The sequence below is a fragment of the Aythya marila genome (genome assembly GCF_965140915.1).
Source record: "Aythya marila genome assembly, chromosome: 2".
NCBI lineage: Eukaryota > Metazoa > Chordata > Aves > Anseriformes > Anatidae > Aythya > Aythya marila.
Window position 1 is genome coordinate 44,343,626 of NC_139043.1, and position 18,231 is coordinate 44,361,856.

The following is an 18,231-nucleotide window of genomic DNA, read 5'->3' on the forward strand; positions in this document are numbered from 1 at the left end:
GTGCAATAATGAAAATTTCACCAAAGCTGGATGGCATTCATGTTCTTGAACTAGAAACCTTGCAAGCAACACTTAAAATCAGCACTATAAAGACAGAGCCAAAACCTACAACTTTTCTGGCTACTTTAGAAATCAGCTGGGCAGCACGGAATATTGACCAGAACATGCTTGATTTATTTTAGATTTTGGCATACTCTTTTGTGTTGCAGCATGAAACAATTCTCTCCAATACAATGTTCTGAGGGCATGACTTTGGACTTTCACCTTTTCCCTTTTAAACAACTTTCTGTTTAACAAAGCTCATACTGACATACAAGAGTAACAGAATGAAATCTTGTATGTAAGCTTAAACACTAACAATTTACACTGTAATTACTGCAAATGACCAAAGCTTTACAAGCTGAAATGAAACATTTGGGTTAAACACACTTTTAGTGCAAAATATATATATTTCATATTTTGACTAGAGTTATAAAAATTGGTGATAAGAAGGTTGTATGTAGGCTGCCTATGTTCAGCACTCCTGGGAATGAATCAGGATGAGAGGAAAAAGAACAGGAACAAAGCAAAAACTCAGGAACTGAGTTTGTGCTGAACTCCTGCTTACTACTTGATCTGACAGTTAAGCAAGCAAGGTCCAATTTAAAAAACATTCACATTCAAACCCGTTTTAGAAGGTTTTATGTCTCTCTGACATTTTATTTCACACAGAACTTCCCCAAAACTTTTCTTACATCTTTAACTTAAATTCAAGTTTAACAATCTGTAGTTATCAAAAAGCTAACCATTCATCCCACATTGAGTACAAAGCAGCTAGAAATATGAAAATTAGATGGCTTATTGCCAACTCAATAAAACACAGAAAACACAGCTCTTTATATTTTTTTTTTCTTTAGAATATATTTTCTCTGTTTCAAAATGGAACTTCAAAAAGAAAAGCTCTGAAAAGGAAGCTGGCAAGCCAACAGCCCCTGACATTAGCTATTCTCAAGTCAAAAATGTAAGCACTAGATTAAAAACACTCCCTGCTAAACAAGTTATTTCACAGGCAGTAAACTAATGAACCTGGTTTCATATGGATTCAATTACAAGGGGGTCCTGTGAGGATTCTCTGATGTTTAACAAGCTCACCTTACTGCTTCTCTCAGCTGGAGTCATGGTATAACCTCTTCTCTCTCCAGCTGTCTATTTCCACAAAGTCCGTGGGAATTCAGTTCAGCACCTCCACCCCTGTAAAATTTGAATGAAATCAATCAACTTCTGAAACCTCACAACTGAAGCAAAGAACAGAGCAAGTGCAGCTATTACATAAACATTGCTGGTGGTTTGTTTTTGTTCCTTTTTTTTTTTTTGGGGGGTGGGGGGGGAGAGGGGGAGAGGCAGATGAAGGGGAGAATATTAATCAAGCTTTAAAAAGAAAAAAACTTCATTGGCTTGTGTTACTGTAGCTTTCTACTCAGCTATTAAGCACCACGCTTCCAATGCTCCTACAAAAAACAATTTTATTTCACTTACAGATGCCATAGCATGAAAAGCTGGCACTGAAGTTACAAACGAGTTTTCTACACATTAATTTTTTCTATTGAAAAGTTGGTTTGGATTTGGCTTTGCAAGGTACATAAGGGCAATAGGCACCCATAAAACTAGAATGAGTGTCCAAAACTTAAGAGCAATAGTAAAAAAAAATGAAGAGTTTCCTAGGACACTTGGGACACAGTCATTCAAATCTAGAGCCTCCCACTGGAAAACAAAAACAAAAGTCTATTTTTCAAGTCATGCACAAAACATTGTCTCTAAGACACACCAAGTTTATAATACGCTCTCTAACCCAAAGCAAACCTATCCTTATTCATGCAGAAAGGTGAAGTACTGCTTTGAAACACACACCACATATTGCAGCACATACCGCATACGTGAGCGATTAGAACGAAACCTCATAATACACTTGATAAGCATGCCTAGAGAACTCCCCTCAAAAATATTAGCCTTCCTGTAGCTGCCAACAAACATGGGCTTCTTCTCAGTCTACTTTATGACCACCTATTTGGGGGGGACTTAGATCAATGGGAAGGTAGAAAGGAAGCAAATGTAACCCAGAAGAAAAACTCTCCAGAAATACCTGAGGGGAGACTGAAGAGAAGAAACAAGAGAAGAAGGGGTTGTTCTGTTTTTGTTTTAAAGCTAATGCTCCAAACAACTCCTGCTCAATACCAGGGGAACCTCTAAACAGATGTTGTCGCAATACAGCAAAAGAATAACTGCACAGAATAGCCCCCACTGGTTGGGAAGTTGCGTATCAGGCTGAGATTACTGAGTCAGGGAGCTTGATTCTATACTTATTCAGAGAAAAACAACAACCTTTGTACTTTACTAACTGCCCTTCGTGGTATTTAAATCACACACTAAGGGGTTTCTCTGCACACAAGGGCTTTAAAGGACTGAAGCTCCAGTATGGTTGGGGTATCTGCTTCCCAATACATCCCACATCACTAGCCTTACAGAATTTCCCCTACCAACTGAAGCGTATTATATCATCCCAGCTTTATTCCAGAAAGTACAAAGCTAGATGAAAATGTGCTACATTAGACCACACATTGAACAGTTTCCCATTAGAGAACGCACAGGGTAGAGCAGAGGACAAGAGCAAACGTAACAATGAATAATGAAACCCTACTTATCTTTATCAGATTCAGAAAGCTTCTTTACAGATGTTAATAATGCCTGATGGATTCCACCCCCACGCATACAGTGAAACCAGGCAGGTGCTTTATTAAAGCATGCAATTTCTTAGCATCAAGAACATCCTGCAGCAAGTTGTTTAATAACTTAACTATGGGCTTTGAGAAGAACCACTTCCTCTTGTTTGTTTTCAGTCTCCTGATAATTTGTGCATCTTCTCATTAACTGTCTGTCCCCAAACCAGAACTATCATATCCTTATTTACCTTGCCTGAAGCAACTCACAGGCTTAGCTTCCTTCCTAGCTTCAGTTCAACCTTGTCAAGTCCAAGTTTGTCATTCCTTTTGCAGAGGTCATTCCATAGGCTTTAGAGGAAGGTGAGAAGAACCCTAAACATTTTGTGTTTTGTTCAGTACTCCTTCCTTAGAATTTCTTCGGGTTTTTGGTTTTTGTTTACACTGCTGCTGAGTACTCACAATGTTTTCATACATAATGCTTTATTATAATTCTATCATATTCCATCATACTGACCTGATCCTCAAAACACAGGCTAAAATGAAATAGTCCATCAACACATGTAAACATCCTAATCTGTATGAAACAACTGGAAAACTCTGCCTCACCCCACTGGATGACTCCAGAGTCTCAGTCCTAAACGGACTGCAAGTATTTTCAAAAAAGTAAAACTAAAATGTAAGAACCATCTCTACCACACCTTAATCCCTGCTTATAGATTAAAGAAAAGCAAAAAAGAAAATTACAGAGAATCTTTTTAACTGCCACTAGGACATCACCCGTCCCCACGCAAAGCTGTTTTTACCCATAATGAATCCTATACTCAATACCTTATGCTTAATTATTTAACAGTTTTAGAACCCTTAAATTAAAGAAGTAAAAGCTGTGTCGTAATACAATAAGCAGCCATTTGCTATGTAATAGAAGCTACCAACCCCACAAACTCCACTGCTCAACTTATTACTGGCAGAGGGAAGGGGATAGAGCATATCCAGGCAGATGTCACAGAAGGTAACTTGTCTGAATTTAAGTATCTACAACACTCAGCTGTAAGGAGAAATTTGTACATAACTACTTTGTTCACTTGGCACATTTTCAGCAACGTTTGTACAAACTCAACACGCAACTTATCTCTAAATGACAGAATACAAATAAACATTAACCTGCCAACAAAACCCCAGCAAAAATCAGTTAAGTTGAAGCCACGGAGAAATATTCAGACAGTAATCAATAGGAGAAAAGCTTACAGAAATGGAAGCTAAAATACACTTATTAATGGTGCAGTCCCATTAGTTGAAATTAATGCAAATTCATTAGCAGTTTAACATAAAGGCTCAGTAACAGACCAACTAACTCTTAATTCTGTGGGTTTAAAATAAATCTTCAGAGATAACGCTCCCACAGCTGACCACAGGGATGCCACACAGACAGTTTGAAGTAAAGATACCAAAAGTAAAACTTTTTCAACAGGAAGTGGGTACAAACTAATGGATATAGTGCATATGCATACAAACCTTAAATACAATTTAAAACCTTAAATACAATTTAAATATGCCAATAAAAAGACTGCAGTTCTTGTATCAATACTTTTCAGAGCACTGACTGTTGAAACGTAAATTTTCCTTTTAGCACTACCATTACCTGCCAGAGAATGGATTTCTTTCTTTCAGCGTCTCACTACAGTCAGAAAGCAGAATTTTGATGGTACTTATGGATCAACTTTTGGTCCAGTTACCCAAGATACCAGCTTTAAAACTGAAGCCAGCTTCTGTTACCCTTTTTTTTTTTTCCTTGCAATTGTCTCCTTAGTTACACCAGCAAAGTTCTGGGGGCTAACTGTAAATTCAACCACCCAATGCTTCCAGATATAACACATCTGCTACCATCACACTCCAAAAGAGGGTTAGTTTAATCACAGATCATTTCAGTGATCCAGTTTACAATGTGACCTCTTGCACACTTTTACCAGCACAACTGAAGAAGCTGCACACTGCAGCAGCTGATAGAAAGCAAACTTCAACCAGACATGCTTTGCCAGCAAACCAAGCCACAGCCAGAGAAAAATATTTGAGAGCCAATTATATCACAGAAAATATTTGCCCAGGTTTCTTTTAATTCACGTCACTTTTTTTTTTTTTTTTTTTTAAGTTCTTTTGTTAGCATTTGGGTTTTCTAGTCGGTGAACTTACTAACCATGAGCAGCATTTAATCCAGGTGGCTAATGTTTTCAAAATGCAGCTTTCCCTAACTCCGCCAGCTTTCAGCTACACCCCTGATGCTCATTTCATGCCATGTAGACACATACTAGTTAACAGATTCAGAACGGATCTGTCTTTCCACAGATGTTTGTAAGTTGTCATCAGAAACAGACCTGAGGGTGCTGTGTGACAGCCAGCTGAACACCAACCAGCAGCGTGCCTGGGTGGCCAAGAAGGCCAATGCCATCCTGGCCTCCGTCAGAAATCGTGTGGCCAGCAGGACCAGGGAAGCGAATGTCCCGTTGTCCTCTGTGTTGGTGAGACCATACCTTGAGCACTGTGTCCAGTTTTTTAGGTAAGAAGGATAGTGCCTTGCTCAAGCATGTGCAGGGAAGAGCAATGAAGCTGGGGAAGGGACAACAACTGGGGTTGTTCAGCCTGGAGAAGAGGACGCTGAGGGGGGACCTTGTTGCTCTCTACAACTACCTGAAAGGAGGCTGCAGTGAGAAGGGTGCCTCTTTTCTCAAGTCACAAGCGACAGGGCACGAGGCGATAGCCTCAAGTTGCACCACAGGGGTTGAGATTGGACATCAGGACGAATTTCTCCACAGCAAAGGCGGTCAGGCACGGGCACAGGCTGCCCAGGGAGGTGGTGGAGTCCCCACCCCAGAGGTATTTAAGAGATGTGTGGATGTGGCGCTTCGGGACATGGCTCAGCGGTGGATTCTGTATATCCCACCTCACAAAGTACTGCAGTTTCTGTAACAGAGATTTGCAGCAGCAGTTTTGTAATATCACATGCATCTTATTAAGAGACTTAACAACGGTACCGTGATTCAACCATCTCTGAAAGTGTATGAATAGATCTAACAGATCTGTTTAGAAAAAAAACACCAGTATGTTTCAGAGACATTAGCTCTTCTTTAAGCAATTCATCCTGTCCATAAAGTTTCCATTAGATTATACATTACAGGCAAGACCAGCCTAGTTCATCTTACCTTAATGTCTGTATTAGCTTCTAACTTTAGAAAACAGAGATTCAAGGCTCCACTTCAACAAAATGCTATAATATTATCAAAGCAAGAATTTCTCTCCATTATCAGGCTAACAGACATGAAACCTGAAGTAATCTTGACTGGTGCTCATCTCTCCAGCGAGAGACCTGTCCCCCTTCATGGCAAATGGAGATTCAATCAACGCAGATAGGAGCCTGTGATAAAACAAATTGCGCCCTAAAGCAGATAGCTAAATAAAAGAAATGAATCATTTCTTAAGAGCACACATTTTCATTTTCTATACCAGGAGCTTAGGATGAGTAGTTCCATGGATGTATACATTATTTAATCTGTCTGGTGGATGTGTATAAGTTTCACCGTCTGTTTCTCCTTTTGGCCTCTTTTGTCTCAGATAACTAAATAATTGGTATAACATTGTTATTCACTAAATAACTATATGTTGAGAATAAGTCTTAGCTTGCTATTCTACCTAGAAGCTGTCAATCAAACTTTGGCACAAGTTGCTCACAGAGATCCAGAAACAATTTTTTGACTCGGAAAGCAACTTGCTCAAATTGTTAGAACCTGAACACGTATCACAGGAAACATCTCAGTATACAAACTGGGTAAGTTTGATTTTTCATGTTATTTCACTATTTCCTGCCAACATTAATCTCCCACCCTATGGTAAGAAACCTTCAGAGCCTAATCTATGAGGCTCTGAAAGCAGTTCACCTTTGTGACAGCGTGATCCACTGCTTATGTGTGAGGATAGCACAGTGTGCCTTTCCTCACAGGGCTTCTGCTCGCCTTTCCCTTCATTCAAGGGAAAGCCAACACGCTCTGAACAGGAGCGAAGCGCTGCATGAGTGAACTGGGAAGAACGCACATGTTTCGTGCATATCACATGCTCCAAAAACTGGTCATAGTTCAATTCCTCCACAGTATTTGAGACTTTTTAAGCCTCGTTCTACCAGATGTGTCTTGACTCTGAAAGGCACACCATGGGACGTGTGAACTGGAGCACCTGCAATCTGCCTTTGTCTCCACACAGGGGTGTCACGGCCCAGCAAAGCCCTTCCTCCCCAGCTTTCCTGCCACCTCAGCCTTCCCAACTACCAAAGATACTCAAAGAGATGGCAGCAATCTGTGCCTGCCCTACAGCCAAACACTGCAGATCCAGCACAGGCTAGGTTTTACAGCTGAGCCCTAATATACACATGCTGCACCACAGCATACAAGCACATCCTCCCCTTCACTGATGACAAACCCCATAAGCTCTCCCGCTCCTGACAAGTTCCTCAACACAACACTAGGGCAGATTTCTCCGAGGTGTACATGCCTTTATTTTGTTTTCATATTAGGCCTCATCAGCAGCTCCCACAGCTGCAGCATTCATCTCAAAGCACTATTACTAAAATGTCAAGACAGATCAGCAAATCCCTCTACCATTCAGCATGGCTATACCTAAGATGATGAGCAAAGGTAGGAGTTATCAAGTAGCTCTATGATCCGAATATAAAAAGAAGTCTTAACCTGCATTAATTTAATGGTATACCCTAGTTTTAAGTAATTTCCAGAATTTTGCTCTGAAAAGGTACGAGAATTGCCAGCTGTTAATTAAAGTTTTGCCAGCAAGCATTTATGAAGCCTGAAGTAAAGAGTCAGTGCTTTATTATTTTAGAATGCATTGCAGGAACCAGAGCTACTGAAGCCCCTCTCTCTCTCTTCTTAGATTCTACACTAGAAATAAAAAACCAGAAGGCTAACAAATATGCTTCAAATCTAAGGCCCATTATTCAGTGAACAGCCAGATGTGTTTGGCAGGCCAATAAGCTTAATAAAAAAAAAATTGCTCCTGGACCTATAAATAGAAGTTTTTTGGGGGCGGATATGATGCATGGGTGGTGTGTTAGTGTTACAGATTTGGGAGATATACAAAGCGTACTAGCTTATTATTTTGGAACAGAAATACAAGAACCTGCACGACCTGAGAATTGAGAGCAAGACACTGTGATTCTCCACCTCTCCTCCACTCTTTTGAGACCCCACCTGCAGCGCTGCGTTCAGCTCTAGGACCCCCAGCACAAGAAGGACGTGGACCTGTTGTATAGAGTCCAGAGGAGGCCATGAGGATGCTCAGAGGGCTGGAGCACCTCTCCTGTGAAGACAGGCAGAGGGAGTTGGGGTTGTTCAGCCTGGAGAAGAGAAGGCTCTGGGGAGATCTTAGAGCAGCCTTCCAGTGCCTAATGGGCTACAGGACAGCTGGGGAGGGACTCGTTGTCAGGGAGTGTAGTGATAGGACAAGGGGTAATGGACTTAAACTAAAAGAGTTTAGATTAAACGTAAGGAAGAAAATCTTTACTCAGAGGGTGGTGAGGCAATGGAACGGGTTGCTCAGAGAAGCTGTGGATGCCCCATCCCTGGAGGTGCTCAAGGCCAGGCTGGATGGGGCTTTGGGCAGCCTGGTCTGGTGGGAGGTGTCCCTGCTCATGGTAGGGGGTTGGAATGAGGTGATCCTTAAAGGTCCCTTCCAACCCAAAGCGTTCTGTGATTCTATGATTTGAGGCAGCTCCAATGCACAAAAATAAATAAAAAGCTTAAAAGAATATGATGCAAGATAAAAATTTGTTCTTTGATGAATGATCTCATTCTTAGGTGAGATATTCCCAAAGTTTTAGATCTAGAGATTGCTATCAACCCCCCTATTTTCCTGAAGATAAGTACAGTCACATCAAACACGGTAAGTTTAAGCTTTCTTCTTTCACATGGGCTTACAAATGAACGGTAAATGGTTTGCAGAACACCGGGAAACAAAGGCTTGACAACTGTGCTGTAGAAACTCCACAATACAGTTGATATCTTTGTAAAAATCATTTTCCATACAGTCAAGTGAACAAAGCTACTGGATCTAAGTTAGTCTTTCAAGGCACCCAATTTAAAAATTGTGTCTATTTCTTTTTCTTTCACAAAAAGGAGGCAAGAAAAGAAATGCAGACAACACTGAAGTAGGTATGCATTGCAAAGCAACGGCGAGATAACAGTGAGAGCATGACTGTGACCAAAGGATAGATGCCAAAGCTATTAAGGGGACAGCTGTGCTAAGAGTGATCAAACTAGGACCCACAGACAAACCATCATTAGTAACCACTGGCAGTGGTCCCAACTGCCTCTAGTTGTGAGATGTTTTAAAAGCCCAAGATCCTTTCATAACCATGCTGATAATAGCTACAGTTCACCAGGCACTTTCCGTTTCTAAGAGGAGGTAATACACAAGACAAATGCAATCTGCCCTATGGATTTGAGAACTCAGCAATAGCTTTACAGCATTTAAAGTCTTCACACCAGCCACAGCTGCAAAAGCAGCTCATTTCACAGTGCCTGTTCTCCTCTTGTGCCTACTCTCAATGTCCAGCATGTGGCTAAGCAAATAGAGAAGCAGTCCAAGAAATGCTCACCACCACCTCGTTCACAGATCAGGTGCTTCAGCAGTACAGGCCACTTAAGGTCCAAAGCCACTCTTAAAGTATTACTGCAGAAGAGAACACCAGACCTTCCCCAATGATCATCTCCCCTAAACTGCCTTCTGCAAAGTAGCACACAAAAGCATCTTTAAAAGGACTTGCTCCAAATTTCCTATCTGCTAGTACTTTTTTTTTAATCTTTAAAATCAGTTTGAAAACTTTGTTCCAAAAGCGTGACATCAGGTTATATAATAAATTAGTTTCACTCAAAGTTAGCCCTTTTTGCAGTAACTGTTGAAAGAAAAAATACTCAGCTGTTGGAAATTAACGTGAACATCTTAGTTATGGATATTCATAAGCCTTTCCAATCAAGATGTGATATCAAAAGTCTGAAGATCACAGAAACCAACAAGCTTTTCAACTATCTTCCAAGCAACAGAAGGAACTTGTGACAGGTAGCTGGTCTCCCGAGCCCAAGCAGCCAGCTCTCCAGCCTTAATAAGCAGTACCCATTTAGCTTCTCAAAGGCTTCAACATGCTAAAGCTCATCACGTCTCCCTTCTCTTTTTCCATCATTTTTTTTTCAAAATTAATTAGGAACATGAAACCGATTAAGAAATTCTTTGCGTATCAGACAGAAGTCATTATTGTGATTCATGATGGTATCACTACCTTTTAGACAGGATTTTTTTTTTTTTTTTAATCGTCATCATTTCCAGAAAATCTACCGCTGGAAGTTTCTTTAAAAAAAAGAAGAAAAAAAAAACATAACATACAGACAAGTCAAATTTCTATCTCACCAATCTGGACTCTTTGAGAAAGACCTACTCTGTGCTCAAGACCTCTCAGAACTGTTTCACTCTTTTTAAGAGTCTCTGCATTAAGTTTACCACATAATTTTCTTATGCTAGACAACAGAACAAAAAACATGAACAAGAGCTCTAAATATCCCAACCGTAATCAATGAGTAATTAAAACATTAAGTCATTTTTGAACAAGTTACCACTGATTTAACACCTAACATCAGATTCCAAGCAGAACTCGGAATCACAAATGTGATTTTGATTCTGTATCAAAGAGAGGAGAAAGCATCAAACACTAGCTCAAATGTTACGTATTCAGATGCAAATATATGCGTATTGTTAGCATTGAGTATAAGCAATAATTTCTATTAAATTTCTTAAGAACCATCTCTGAACTCAAATGCCAGATAGGTGCCTTTGTTTAGCATTACATCTGATAACATAAATATTAAGTACTTCAATTGACTTTATGCTGGCCTTTTCCATCCAGGACACAAACTACTTGAACAAACAGCACCTAGCCCAACCTATAGTTCCAACATGCACGCCCCAGCATAGCTGCAGAGGATCACTGTACAACAGAGAGATTGGTTGTCTCAGAAAGCAATCTCACACTATTTCATATTTTGCAGCCATGAGAACTGCACGGCCCTTTCTCCTCACGAAGTTCTTACCATTGGTGACTTAATCAACTTGTGTACTAGAACTCTGCCAGGGTAAGTTATCCTAGAATTGTACGTGAATACAGTTTTTCAAATCCTCTTAAAGCTCTTACATAACATTGTTATGTGTATTAAAAACCAGCTACCTTACGTTATTAGAGAAGCTGCAGCATCCCAGTTAACTGCTGGAAAGTACTGTGGGAAGGAAGATGTGCAGGACTTCATGTGTTACTACAGTTAACAGCTTATGCAATTTAATATTAGTATATTCATCATAAGCTGCAGTTCATCGCTGTATCCAGGAGGCAGTGTCCCTGATCTGAACCATGTTTCACTGTTATGTTTTTTTTTTTAATATGTATTTTAAGACATAATTAGAAAACTGTACCAAGTAAAAACGGACAGAAGTTCGCGAAGAAGTTTTACAGACAAACATTTCAGTGGATTTTTAAAAGCTGATGAAATCTAAGAAAAGAAATTCTTTATTTTGTGAGAGATTCTGAGAGGGAAAAAACAAGCTAGCTACACCAGGATCCTGTGCCCTTGAAAGCAGGACAGGCAACAAAGCAAGACAAAAGCACTAGTTTGGCATTACTGTTCCTAGCAGGATAAAAAGAACAGTGATATACTGAGGGTATAGACTGCAAAATTACTCAAATACTGTATTAAAGGCAGAGAGGTTGAGCCGGAGAGGAGCCCAGGTTGTCCAGAACACTGCACAAGGAAGCTGACTACTGCAAGTAGACGGGTATCTGCAAAAGCATATTAACGTGCAGCCTTAACGTGCTATTTAAAATAATCTGAAAGCAGACTATGCATCTACAGTGCAACAGGGAACAGTGACTGTGCCACACCACCCACACTGCATGGGAATATTAGTTCTCGTAGCAAGACAATTCAGGGAACGTCAGTAACCTGTGCAGAAATTTCTGTATCCAAAAATACACGCAGAGCAAGGCTCAATCTGTACCTTCCTCCTTCCCAAGTGAATAATAATAATAAAAAAAAGTTTATCACTAAGTTCATTTAAGATATCACTTCCCCCTTTCCCTATCTTTGTTAGAAGCCTCAGGCACGAAGCACCAAATTCACTCAAGGCAGTCAGACAGATGTAGAGTCAGCCACCTTGTTTACCAAACACTGCCCCAGCATTCAGCTTAGCTTCTCTTCCCAGTCACCTGAAGCACTGCACCACCATTCCACCCCTTTCCTGGCCATTTAGAATATTCAGGAAAAAAGTGAGACCAGACTGGACTTTCTTCCCCTTAGCTGTGACTGGTAACTTCTCAGAGCTGGATTTTTCATCCACCAGAAATAAAAAAGTCAAGTATTAGTCTATCTAAATTAATATTTCAGCATTTGGCACGGTAAAATTTGATTGCATTAGTTAGCAATGACCGTTAATGCTTGCAAGCTTGTTTCATGTTCCTTCTTTCTAAGGGTAAGCAACTGTACAAAAATAATCATCATCTCAATTCCCACTTTCTGAGATGTACTTAAAGGTATTTAAAAAAAGAAACACTCATTAACCCAGTTCTTAATGGTGCATGCCTTGCAAAAACTGCCTAATTCTACCCTAGTAATCATTTGCTTGTAAACACTTCCATATAGATTTTATTTTGCTGAGATTCATTAAACTGGTCCTTCCCCAGAGCCCGGAGATCTAAATATACTCATCATAAACAACTCCAAAAAGCAGCCTATATGACTAAGTAGTGACTGCACTACAGAGGGCAGGAGTAAGCAGATTTGCATGCAATTCATTCATGCTAGATGGCTCGAAGTCATACAATACAATTCAGCTGTTCCAGGAACTGCAATGGTACCATTGAGGAAACCACTTCTTTGCATATCTCCTCTTAACTAGCACTTGAAAGCAAGAGGGTCAGTCGGAAACTACCTGTGCATAAGCAAAAGCCCAAAGCTTTTTTGGATTTCCATACCCCATGTAAAGCTTTTCTCCTTCGCAGGTGTTCCGGCACCACTTACCAATAAAAATATCCGATGTGAAAATAGGTCACATATGTCCCCAACCATCCCCCGGCCAACACTGGCTTTTTCCCTAGTGGATGCTCTCCAATACTTTATTCAGCCTACTTCCAAAAAAACACAAACGTGCCACACTCATCTGTCCTTTAGCCATTCCCGAGCCCCTAAATCCACCTCAAACATCTCCAAAAGTCACCTCCCATGAATTCAACCAGCGGAGCACCATCTGGATGCTGAAACCCACCTGGCAGAAAGCACAAAGACCTCTCCGGGACTTACCTACATTCCCCAGCCCCTGCTTACAGTAACCCGAAGGCGGTTCAGCGCAAGTAAACGCATTGACAGGACGAGCACTGACAAAGAACAAGGGGACGCTGGTGTCAGGGAAAAGCCAGCAGCAGCAGCAGCCTGCATCCTCCACAAACCTGTTGGCTGAGCACCTGGCTCCAGAGGGGCGAGATGCACCGTCATCCCCCACAGGCGACCCTTTAACCGGGGTGGGGGGGGCTTTATTTTTAATTTCCCCTTAAAGCAACAAAAAAACGAGGCGGAGATGAAGGGGGGGGGGGGAGGAGAAAGGACACACACACCCCAACCCAAACTGCTTTCCGGGGTGCCCCCACCACAGGGGGTGCCACCACAGGGTGGGGGTGACCCCACAGGGGGGTGTCGCCGTCCCCACATCCCCTCCTTCCCCCCCCCATCCCCATCCCTCTGTCCTCCACCGCAGCGACCTTCGAGGAGCGGCCCCCGCCGCCCCCCCCCCGCCGTGTAAGGGCCCAGCCTCTACGGGCCGGGGGAGGCGAAGGGAAAGGGGTGAAGGGTGCTGCGTGTCCCCACCACCACCCCAAACTTACTGCCTCCGCCGGCGGCGGCGTCTCCTCGGGCCGCCGCGCCCCGCGCCGCCCCCCTCATGGGCAGCGCCCCTCGGGCCCGCCCGCGGCGGGAGCGGCCGGGAGGCTGGGGAAGGGCTCCGGGACGCCTCAGGGTGTGCGTGGGGAGGGCTCGGCGGCGAGAGGAAGGACGGAGGGACGGACAGAAGGACGGACAGACCGGGCCCGGCGCTGCGGCGGCCGCTCTGAGGCGCAACTGACAACAACGGCCGCGGGGAGCCGTTGGGGAGGGGAGGGGGGCGGGGAGGGGAGGGGCAACGGGCGGCAGCGCCAGCCCGAGAGGACGGGGCTGGTGCGCATGCGCGGGGAGGGGAGGGGAGGGGAGGGGAGGGGAGGGGAGGGGAGGGGAGGGAAGGGAAGGGAAGGGAAGGGAAGGGAAGGGAAGGGAAGGGAAGGGAAGGGAAGGGAAGGGAAGGGAAGGGAAGGGAAGCCGCACCAGTGCAGAGTAGAGCGGGACAATCACCTCCCTTGACCGACTAGCGATGCCGTGCTTGCTGCACCCCAGGGTATGGTTGGCTCTCCTGGCTGCCAGGGCACACTGCTGGCTCATATTCAGCTTGCTGTCTACCACCGGCCCCGGATCCCTCTCTGTGGGGCTGCCCAGTCTGTACGTGCAGCCAGGGTTGCCCCGTCCCAGGTGCAGGACCCGGCACTTGCTCTTGTTAATCTTCCTGCGGTTGGTGATCGCCCAGCTCTCCAGTCTGTCCAGGTCTCTCTGCAAGGCCTTTCCACCCTCAGCAGAGTCCACAACTCCTCCAAGTTTAGTGTCATCAGCAAATTTGCTCAAAACACCTTCTAGTCCTACATCCAAATCGTTCATAAAAACGTTGAAGAGGACTGGCCCTAAAATGGGGGACCCTTGAGGGACCCCACCGGTGACCATCCACCAGCCAGATGTGGCCCCATTTACCACAACCCTTTGAGCCCTGCCTGTCAGCCAATTGCTCACCCATCGTATGATGTTTTTGTTTAGCTGTGTGCTAGACGTTTTGTCCAGTAGGATCCTATATGGATCCTACTACAGGCCAGGGAGGGAGCCTGGCACATATGTCAGAGGGAAATAGCTGTACATTTAATGTAACAAAGGGCAGGGGAAAACCTTCAGCAATTGCACTACAGAAGTGCTCAGGCTCCTCAGTGCTAAAGGGTATGAGCAAAGCAATTGCTCAGTATCAGGAATAATGCAAGACTTTCCTCCAAAGATCAAGAGGAAAAAAAAAAAAATCTTTGAATAGCCAGGGAAAGGAGAGACTTTAAAGTGGTACATTGCAAAGTGTCCCTTTCTTCAAGTAGAAATGGCTAATCAAGGTATATGGAGAGAGACAGAATACAGGGCATCATTACACTGAAGCCCAATGTTAAGAAAAATCTTTGGCAATTGGCACTCTGTTTTTCCCCATGCTTTGACAAAATTCAGGTGTCATCCCTTCATGAGTGGCCAGTGTTACACTGCATAGCAGGGGCTATTGAATTAACCTGGAATTTCTTGGGTTGAAACCAATCATTTGTGAATAAACTAAACCAGCAAATATGGTTTAGAAAGCTAAACTGAAATAGTGTGATCATAAGTAATACAAAGGGCCTCATGATTTCATATTTTAAACTTTAAAAATAGAAATAGGAAAGTTATAGGTCAATATACTGGGTTGTGTTGATTCCATCAATGCTTCCTAACAAGAACAAGGATTTTTTCACTTTGTCATCTCTTAAACCATTCAGTAGGTCTGATTCTCCCCTCTTACACCAATTTTACACCAATAACACGCAGTTGATTGCTGAATTTACAACACAGATCTGATGAAAGAAATTGCAATAGCCAGCCCATCATCCCTGACTGCCTGATCACCACTGGTTTCTCAAGTCTGTACAGGTGTGCAACATGCACCACTTGTATTTCTGAGCCTGCCACAGCCAGACCAAGCCTAACGTTTACTGTTCTGTAAAGTTACATCTAGATTCTTTCTCACACTTTCTAGTTTAAAAAGCTATAATTTCCACTTGTTCTTCTGTATGTTTCACTTGCATTTTGGAGAAGGCACGTTCTTACAAAGACTACATACATATGAAAGTTATAATGATTCTTCAGTTCAGTGCTACTAACTCTCCCTTTACAAAATATTTTGGCCTAGAGGGCTTGTATTTCTTAGAAATCACATTATCTGTTGAGCTGCCACATGGGGTATCACGCTCAGATGTACTCAGCTTCTAAATCACTCGGTGCCTTTGTGTGCTGGCTTATGAGGGAGAACAGCTGGGTGGAAAACGTACGTTTGCAGAAAATGTGAATATTCTCACCTGCGATACTGCTGATGTGAGTTACTGTACTTTGGGTCACTACTATATAGTGAGATGGAGTCTCTTTCTCTGGAGATACTCAAAACCCACCTGGATGCCATCCTGTGCAATGCGCTCTCGGTGACCCTGCTCAGCGGGGGGGTTGGACAAGATGATCTCCAGAGATCCCTTCCAACCTTGGCCATTCTGGGATTCTGTGAATGAGTCTTTGTAGCTGTGTATGTGTGAGTCTAAAAAGAATGAGAAGGCCAAGGACAAAACCTAAGGGGAGATAACAGGGACTGGAAGGAGTCTAGCAGATGCAATAGCTGAAATTCAGCATGGGCTAGTTTGCCTTTTTCCAGGCAGGTTGTTTGCTGCTGGGGTGAGACCAATATAATTCCTCCAACAGTCTAACATAAATCTCCTGTCACATATACAGCCACTTATACTGGGCTTTGTCTTCAGTGGCACAACCTTGTTATGTTTTTGCGAGTGTTTTTCGCAGTGAAAACTTCATTAATGTGATAGCTTTGTGGCTGTGAAGTCAGACAAGCTGCAGCTAGGCTGCCAGGGGAGGTCAGGACCATACTTCTGCTTTTGTTTGGCCTCACCTGGTTTACCTCACAATAAAAGTGCAGTGCCTTGTCTCCACAATGAGATAGCTAATATGCATTACTTGTGCCACAGTAGAAACACACCTCATCCATCAGTCATAGCCTGCCTGTATTTATCTAGGCAAGGTGACAGCAACAGCCTCGAGTATCTGAGAGGTTGCTCATGGTGTGTATGCATCCAAATCAGACCAGACAACATTCCTCTTTGCTAAATCCCAGTTTAGTCTGCTGTAGAAAGAAAGTGGTGGATGATATTTGGTTTTATAGAAGTCTTCCTGGCTCACACTAGAAGGAACCTTATTTTATGTAGGGTACTAAAGGTGTAAGCCACCTGGGAAAAGCATGGAGTATATAAACACATACGAAGTTGTTAGTCTACTCTACAATATGTGGAGAGGGATGTGTTTTTCAAAAGATGAATCATGACAGTTCCCCTGTTTCAAAAACTAGGCTAATATTTGATGTAAATTATTTTGCACCTCTCCAATGAGAAGTTTGAAATGCAAAGCAGTGGAAATTTTGAGGATGTCTCAGTGTGAGTGAGGCTTATGTAATGACTTTGGATCCACCTTTGTCAATCTGTCTGTTCTCCCTAATAACTCCCGAACCCACTGGTTGAATCTGAATTAAAGGGGTAGATATCTCCAGAATTACCTGTTTTCTTAAGTGTCATGAAACCAAGGCTGGGTACTGGGGAGTAACCCTACCTGTACGCCCTGTAAAGCAAAAGCTGCAGTGTGAGCTCACCCTTTATTAGTCACAGGAGAATCCGCATGGATAAGAGTGGCTTTTTCCCCTCAGGGTGGAAAAAAGCTTCAGTCAAAATTCACACTTCATTAGACACTGGATAATCTGAGCACGAGGCTCAAATCCATAGGCCTCATTAGCTCCTTTTCATTATTAAATTATTAACAGTTTCCCTGACAAAGCAGAACAAAGCAGCTGCCTTTGGACAGATACAGAAGAGTACGATTTATACTGAAAGTTATGGAGGACATTCAGATATTACATTTCTTAATAGTCTCAGTGCTTGCATTTGAAAGTTTAGTACGTTCTTATCGTCAGAATAGCTAACTCAGGTTTCTGAGGTGAAGCAGAAAACTGCTACCAATGTCCAAAGGAGTCACATGCAGTCTCCTTTCTGAAATCAAAGCTCAGCTAGAGTTGAGATTTGCAAGGGATCTCAAGGGCAAGAAGAAGAGCTTCTGCCACAACTTTAGCAGTTAGAGATTAAAAAAGGAAAACGTGGGCCAGCTCCTGAATGGGGCAAATGATCTGGTAACAGTGGAAACAGGTAAATAAGGCTGTGGTGCTCAAAGCCATCTTTGCATCAGATACACTGACAAGGCCTCCTAGGTCTATGTGCTTAAGATTCAAGGAGAACTGCCAGGAATCGATGAGGATCAAGTCAGTGATTACCTGGGAGAAATCAACCCGTAAGTATCCATAGGATCAATTGAGCTGCATCCAGGGGTGCTGAGGGAGCTGCCTGATGTCCCTGTGGGGCTGCACTTACCTTTGAAAGATCATGGAGACTGAGGGAGGTCCCCAGTGACTGCAGAAAGGCAAGATGTACCCATCTTGGAAAAAAAAGCCCAAAGGGAAGCTGTTGGCTGGCAGCCTCACTCCACTCTACGTGGAA

General features: G+C 42.9%; 1 protein-coding gene across 1 annotated transcript in view; it reads right to left on the bottom strand.

The window, feature by feature from the left end:
* Positions 1 to 13,906, bottom strand: part of SNRK (SNF related kinase) — a 39,559-nt gene extending 25,653 nt beyond the window's left edge. Inside the window, exons 1-2 of the mRNA XM_082754408.1 lie at positions 13,663 to 13,906; positions 1,132 to 1,230 (exon numbers count right to left, since the gene is read on the bottom strand). The gene's annotated coding sequence lies outside the window, so the exon portion shown is untranslated. The remainder of the gene's footprint in view (positions 1 to 1,131; positions 1,231 to 13,662) is intronic.
* Between the last annotated feature and the right edge of the window lie 4,325 nt (positions 13,907 to 18,231).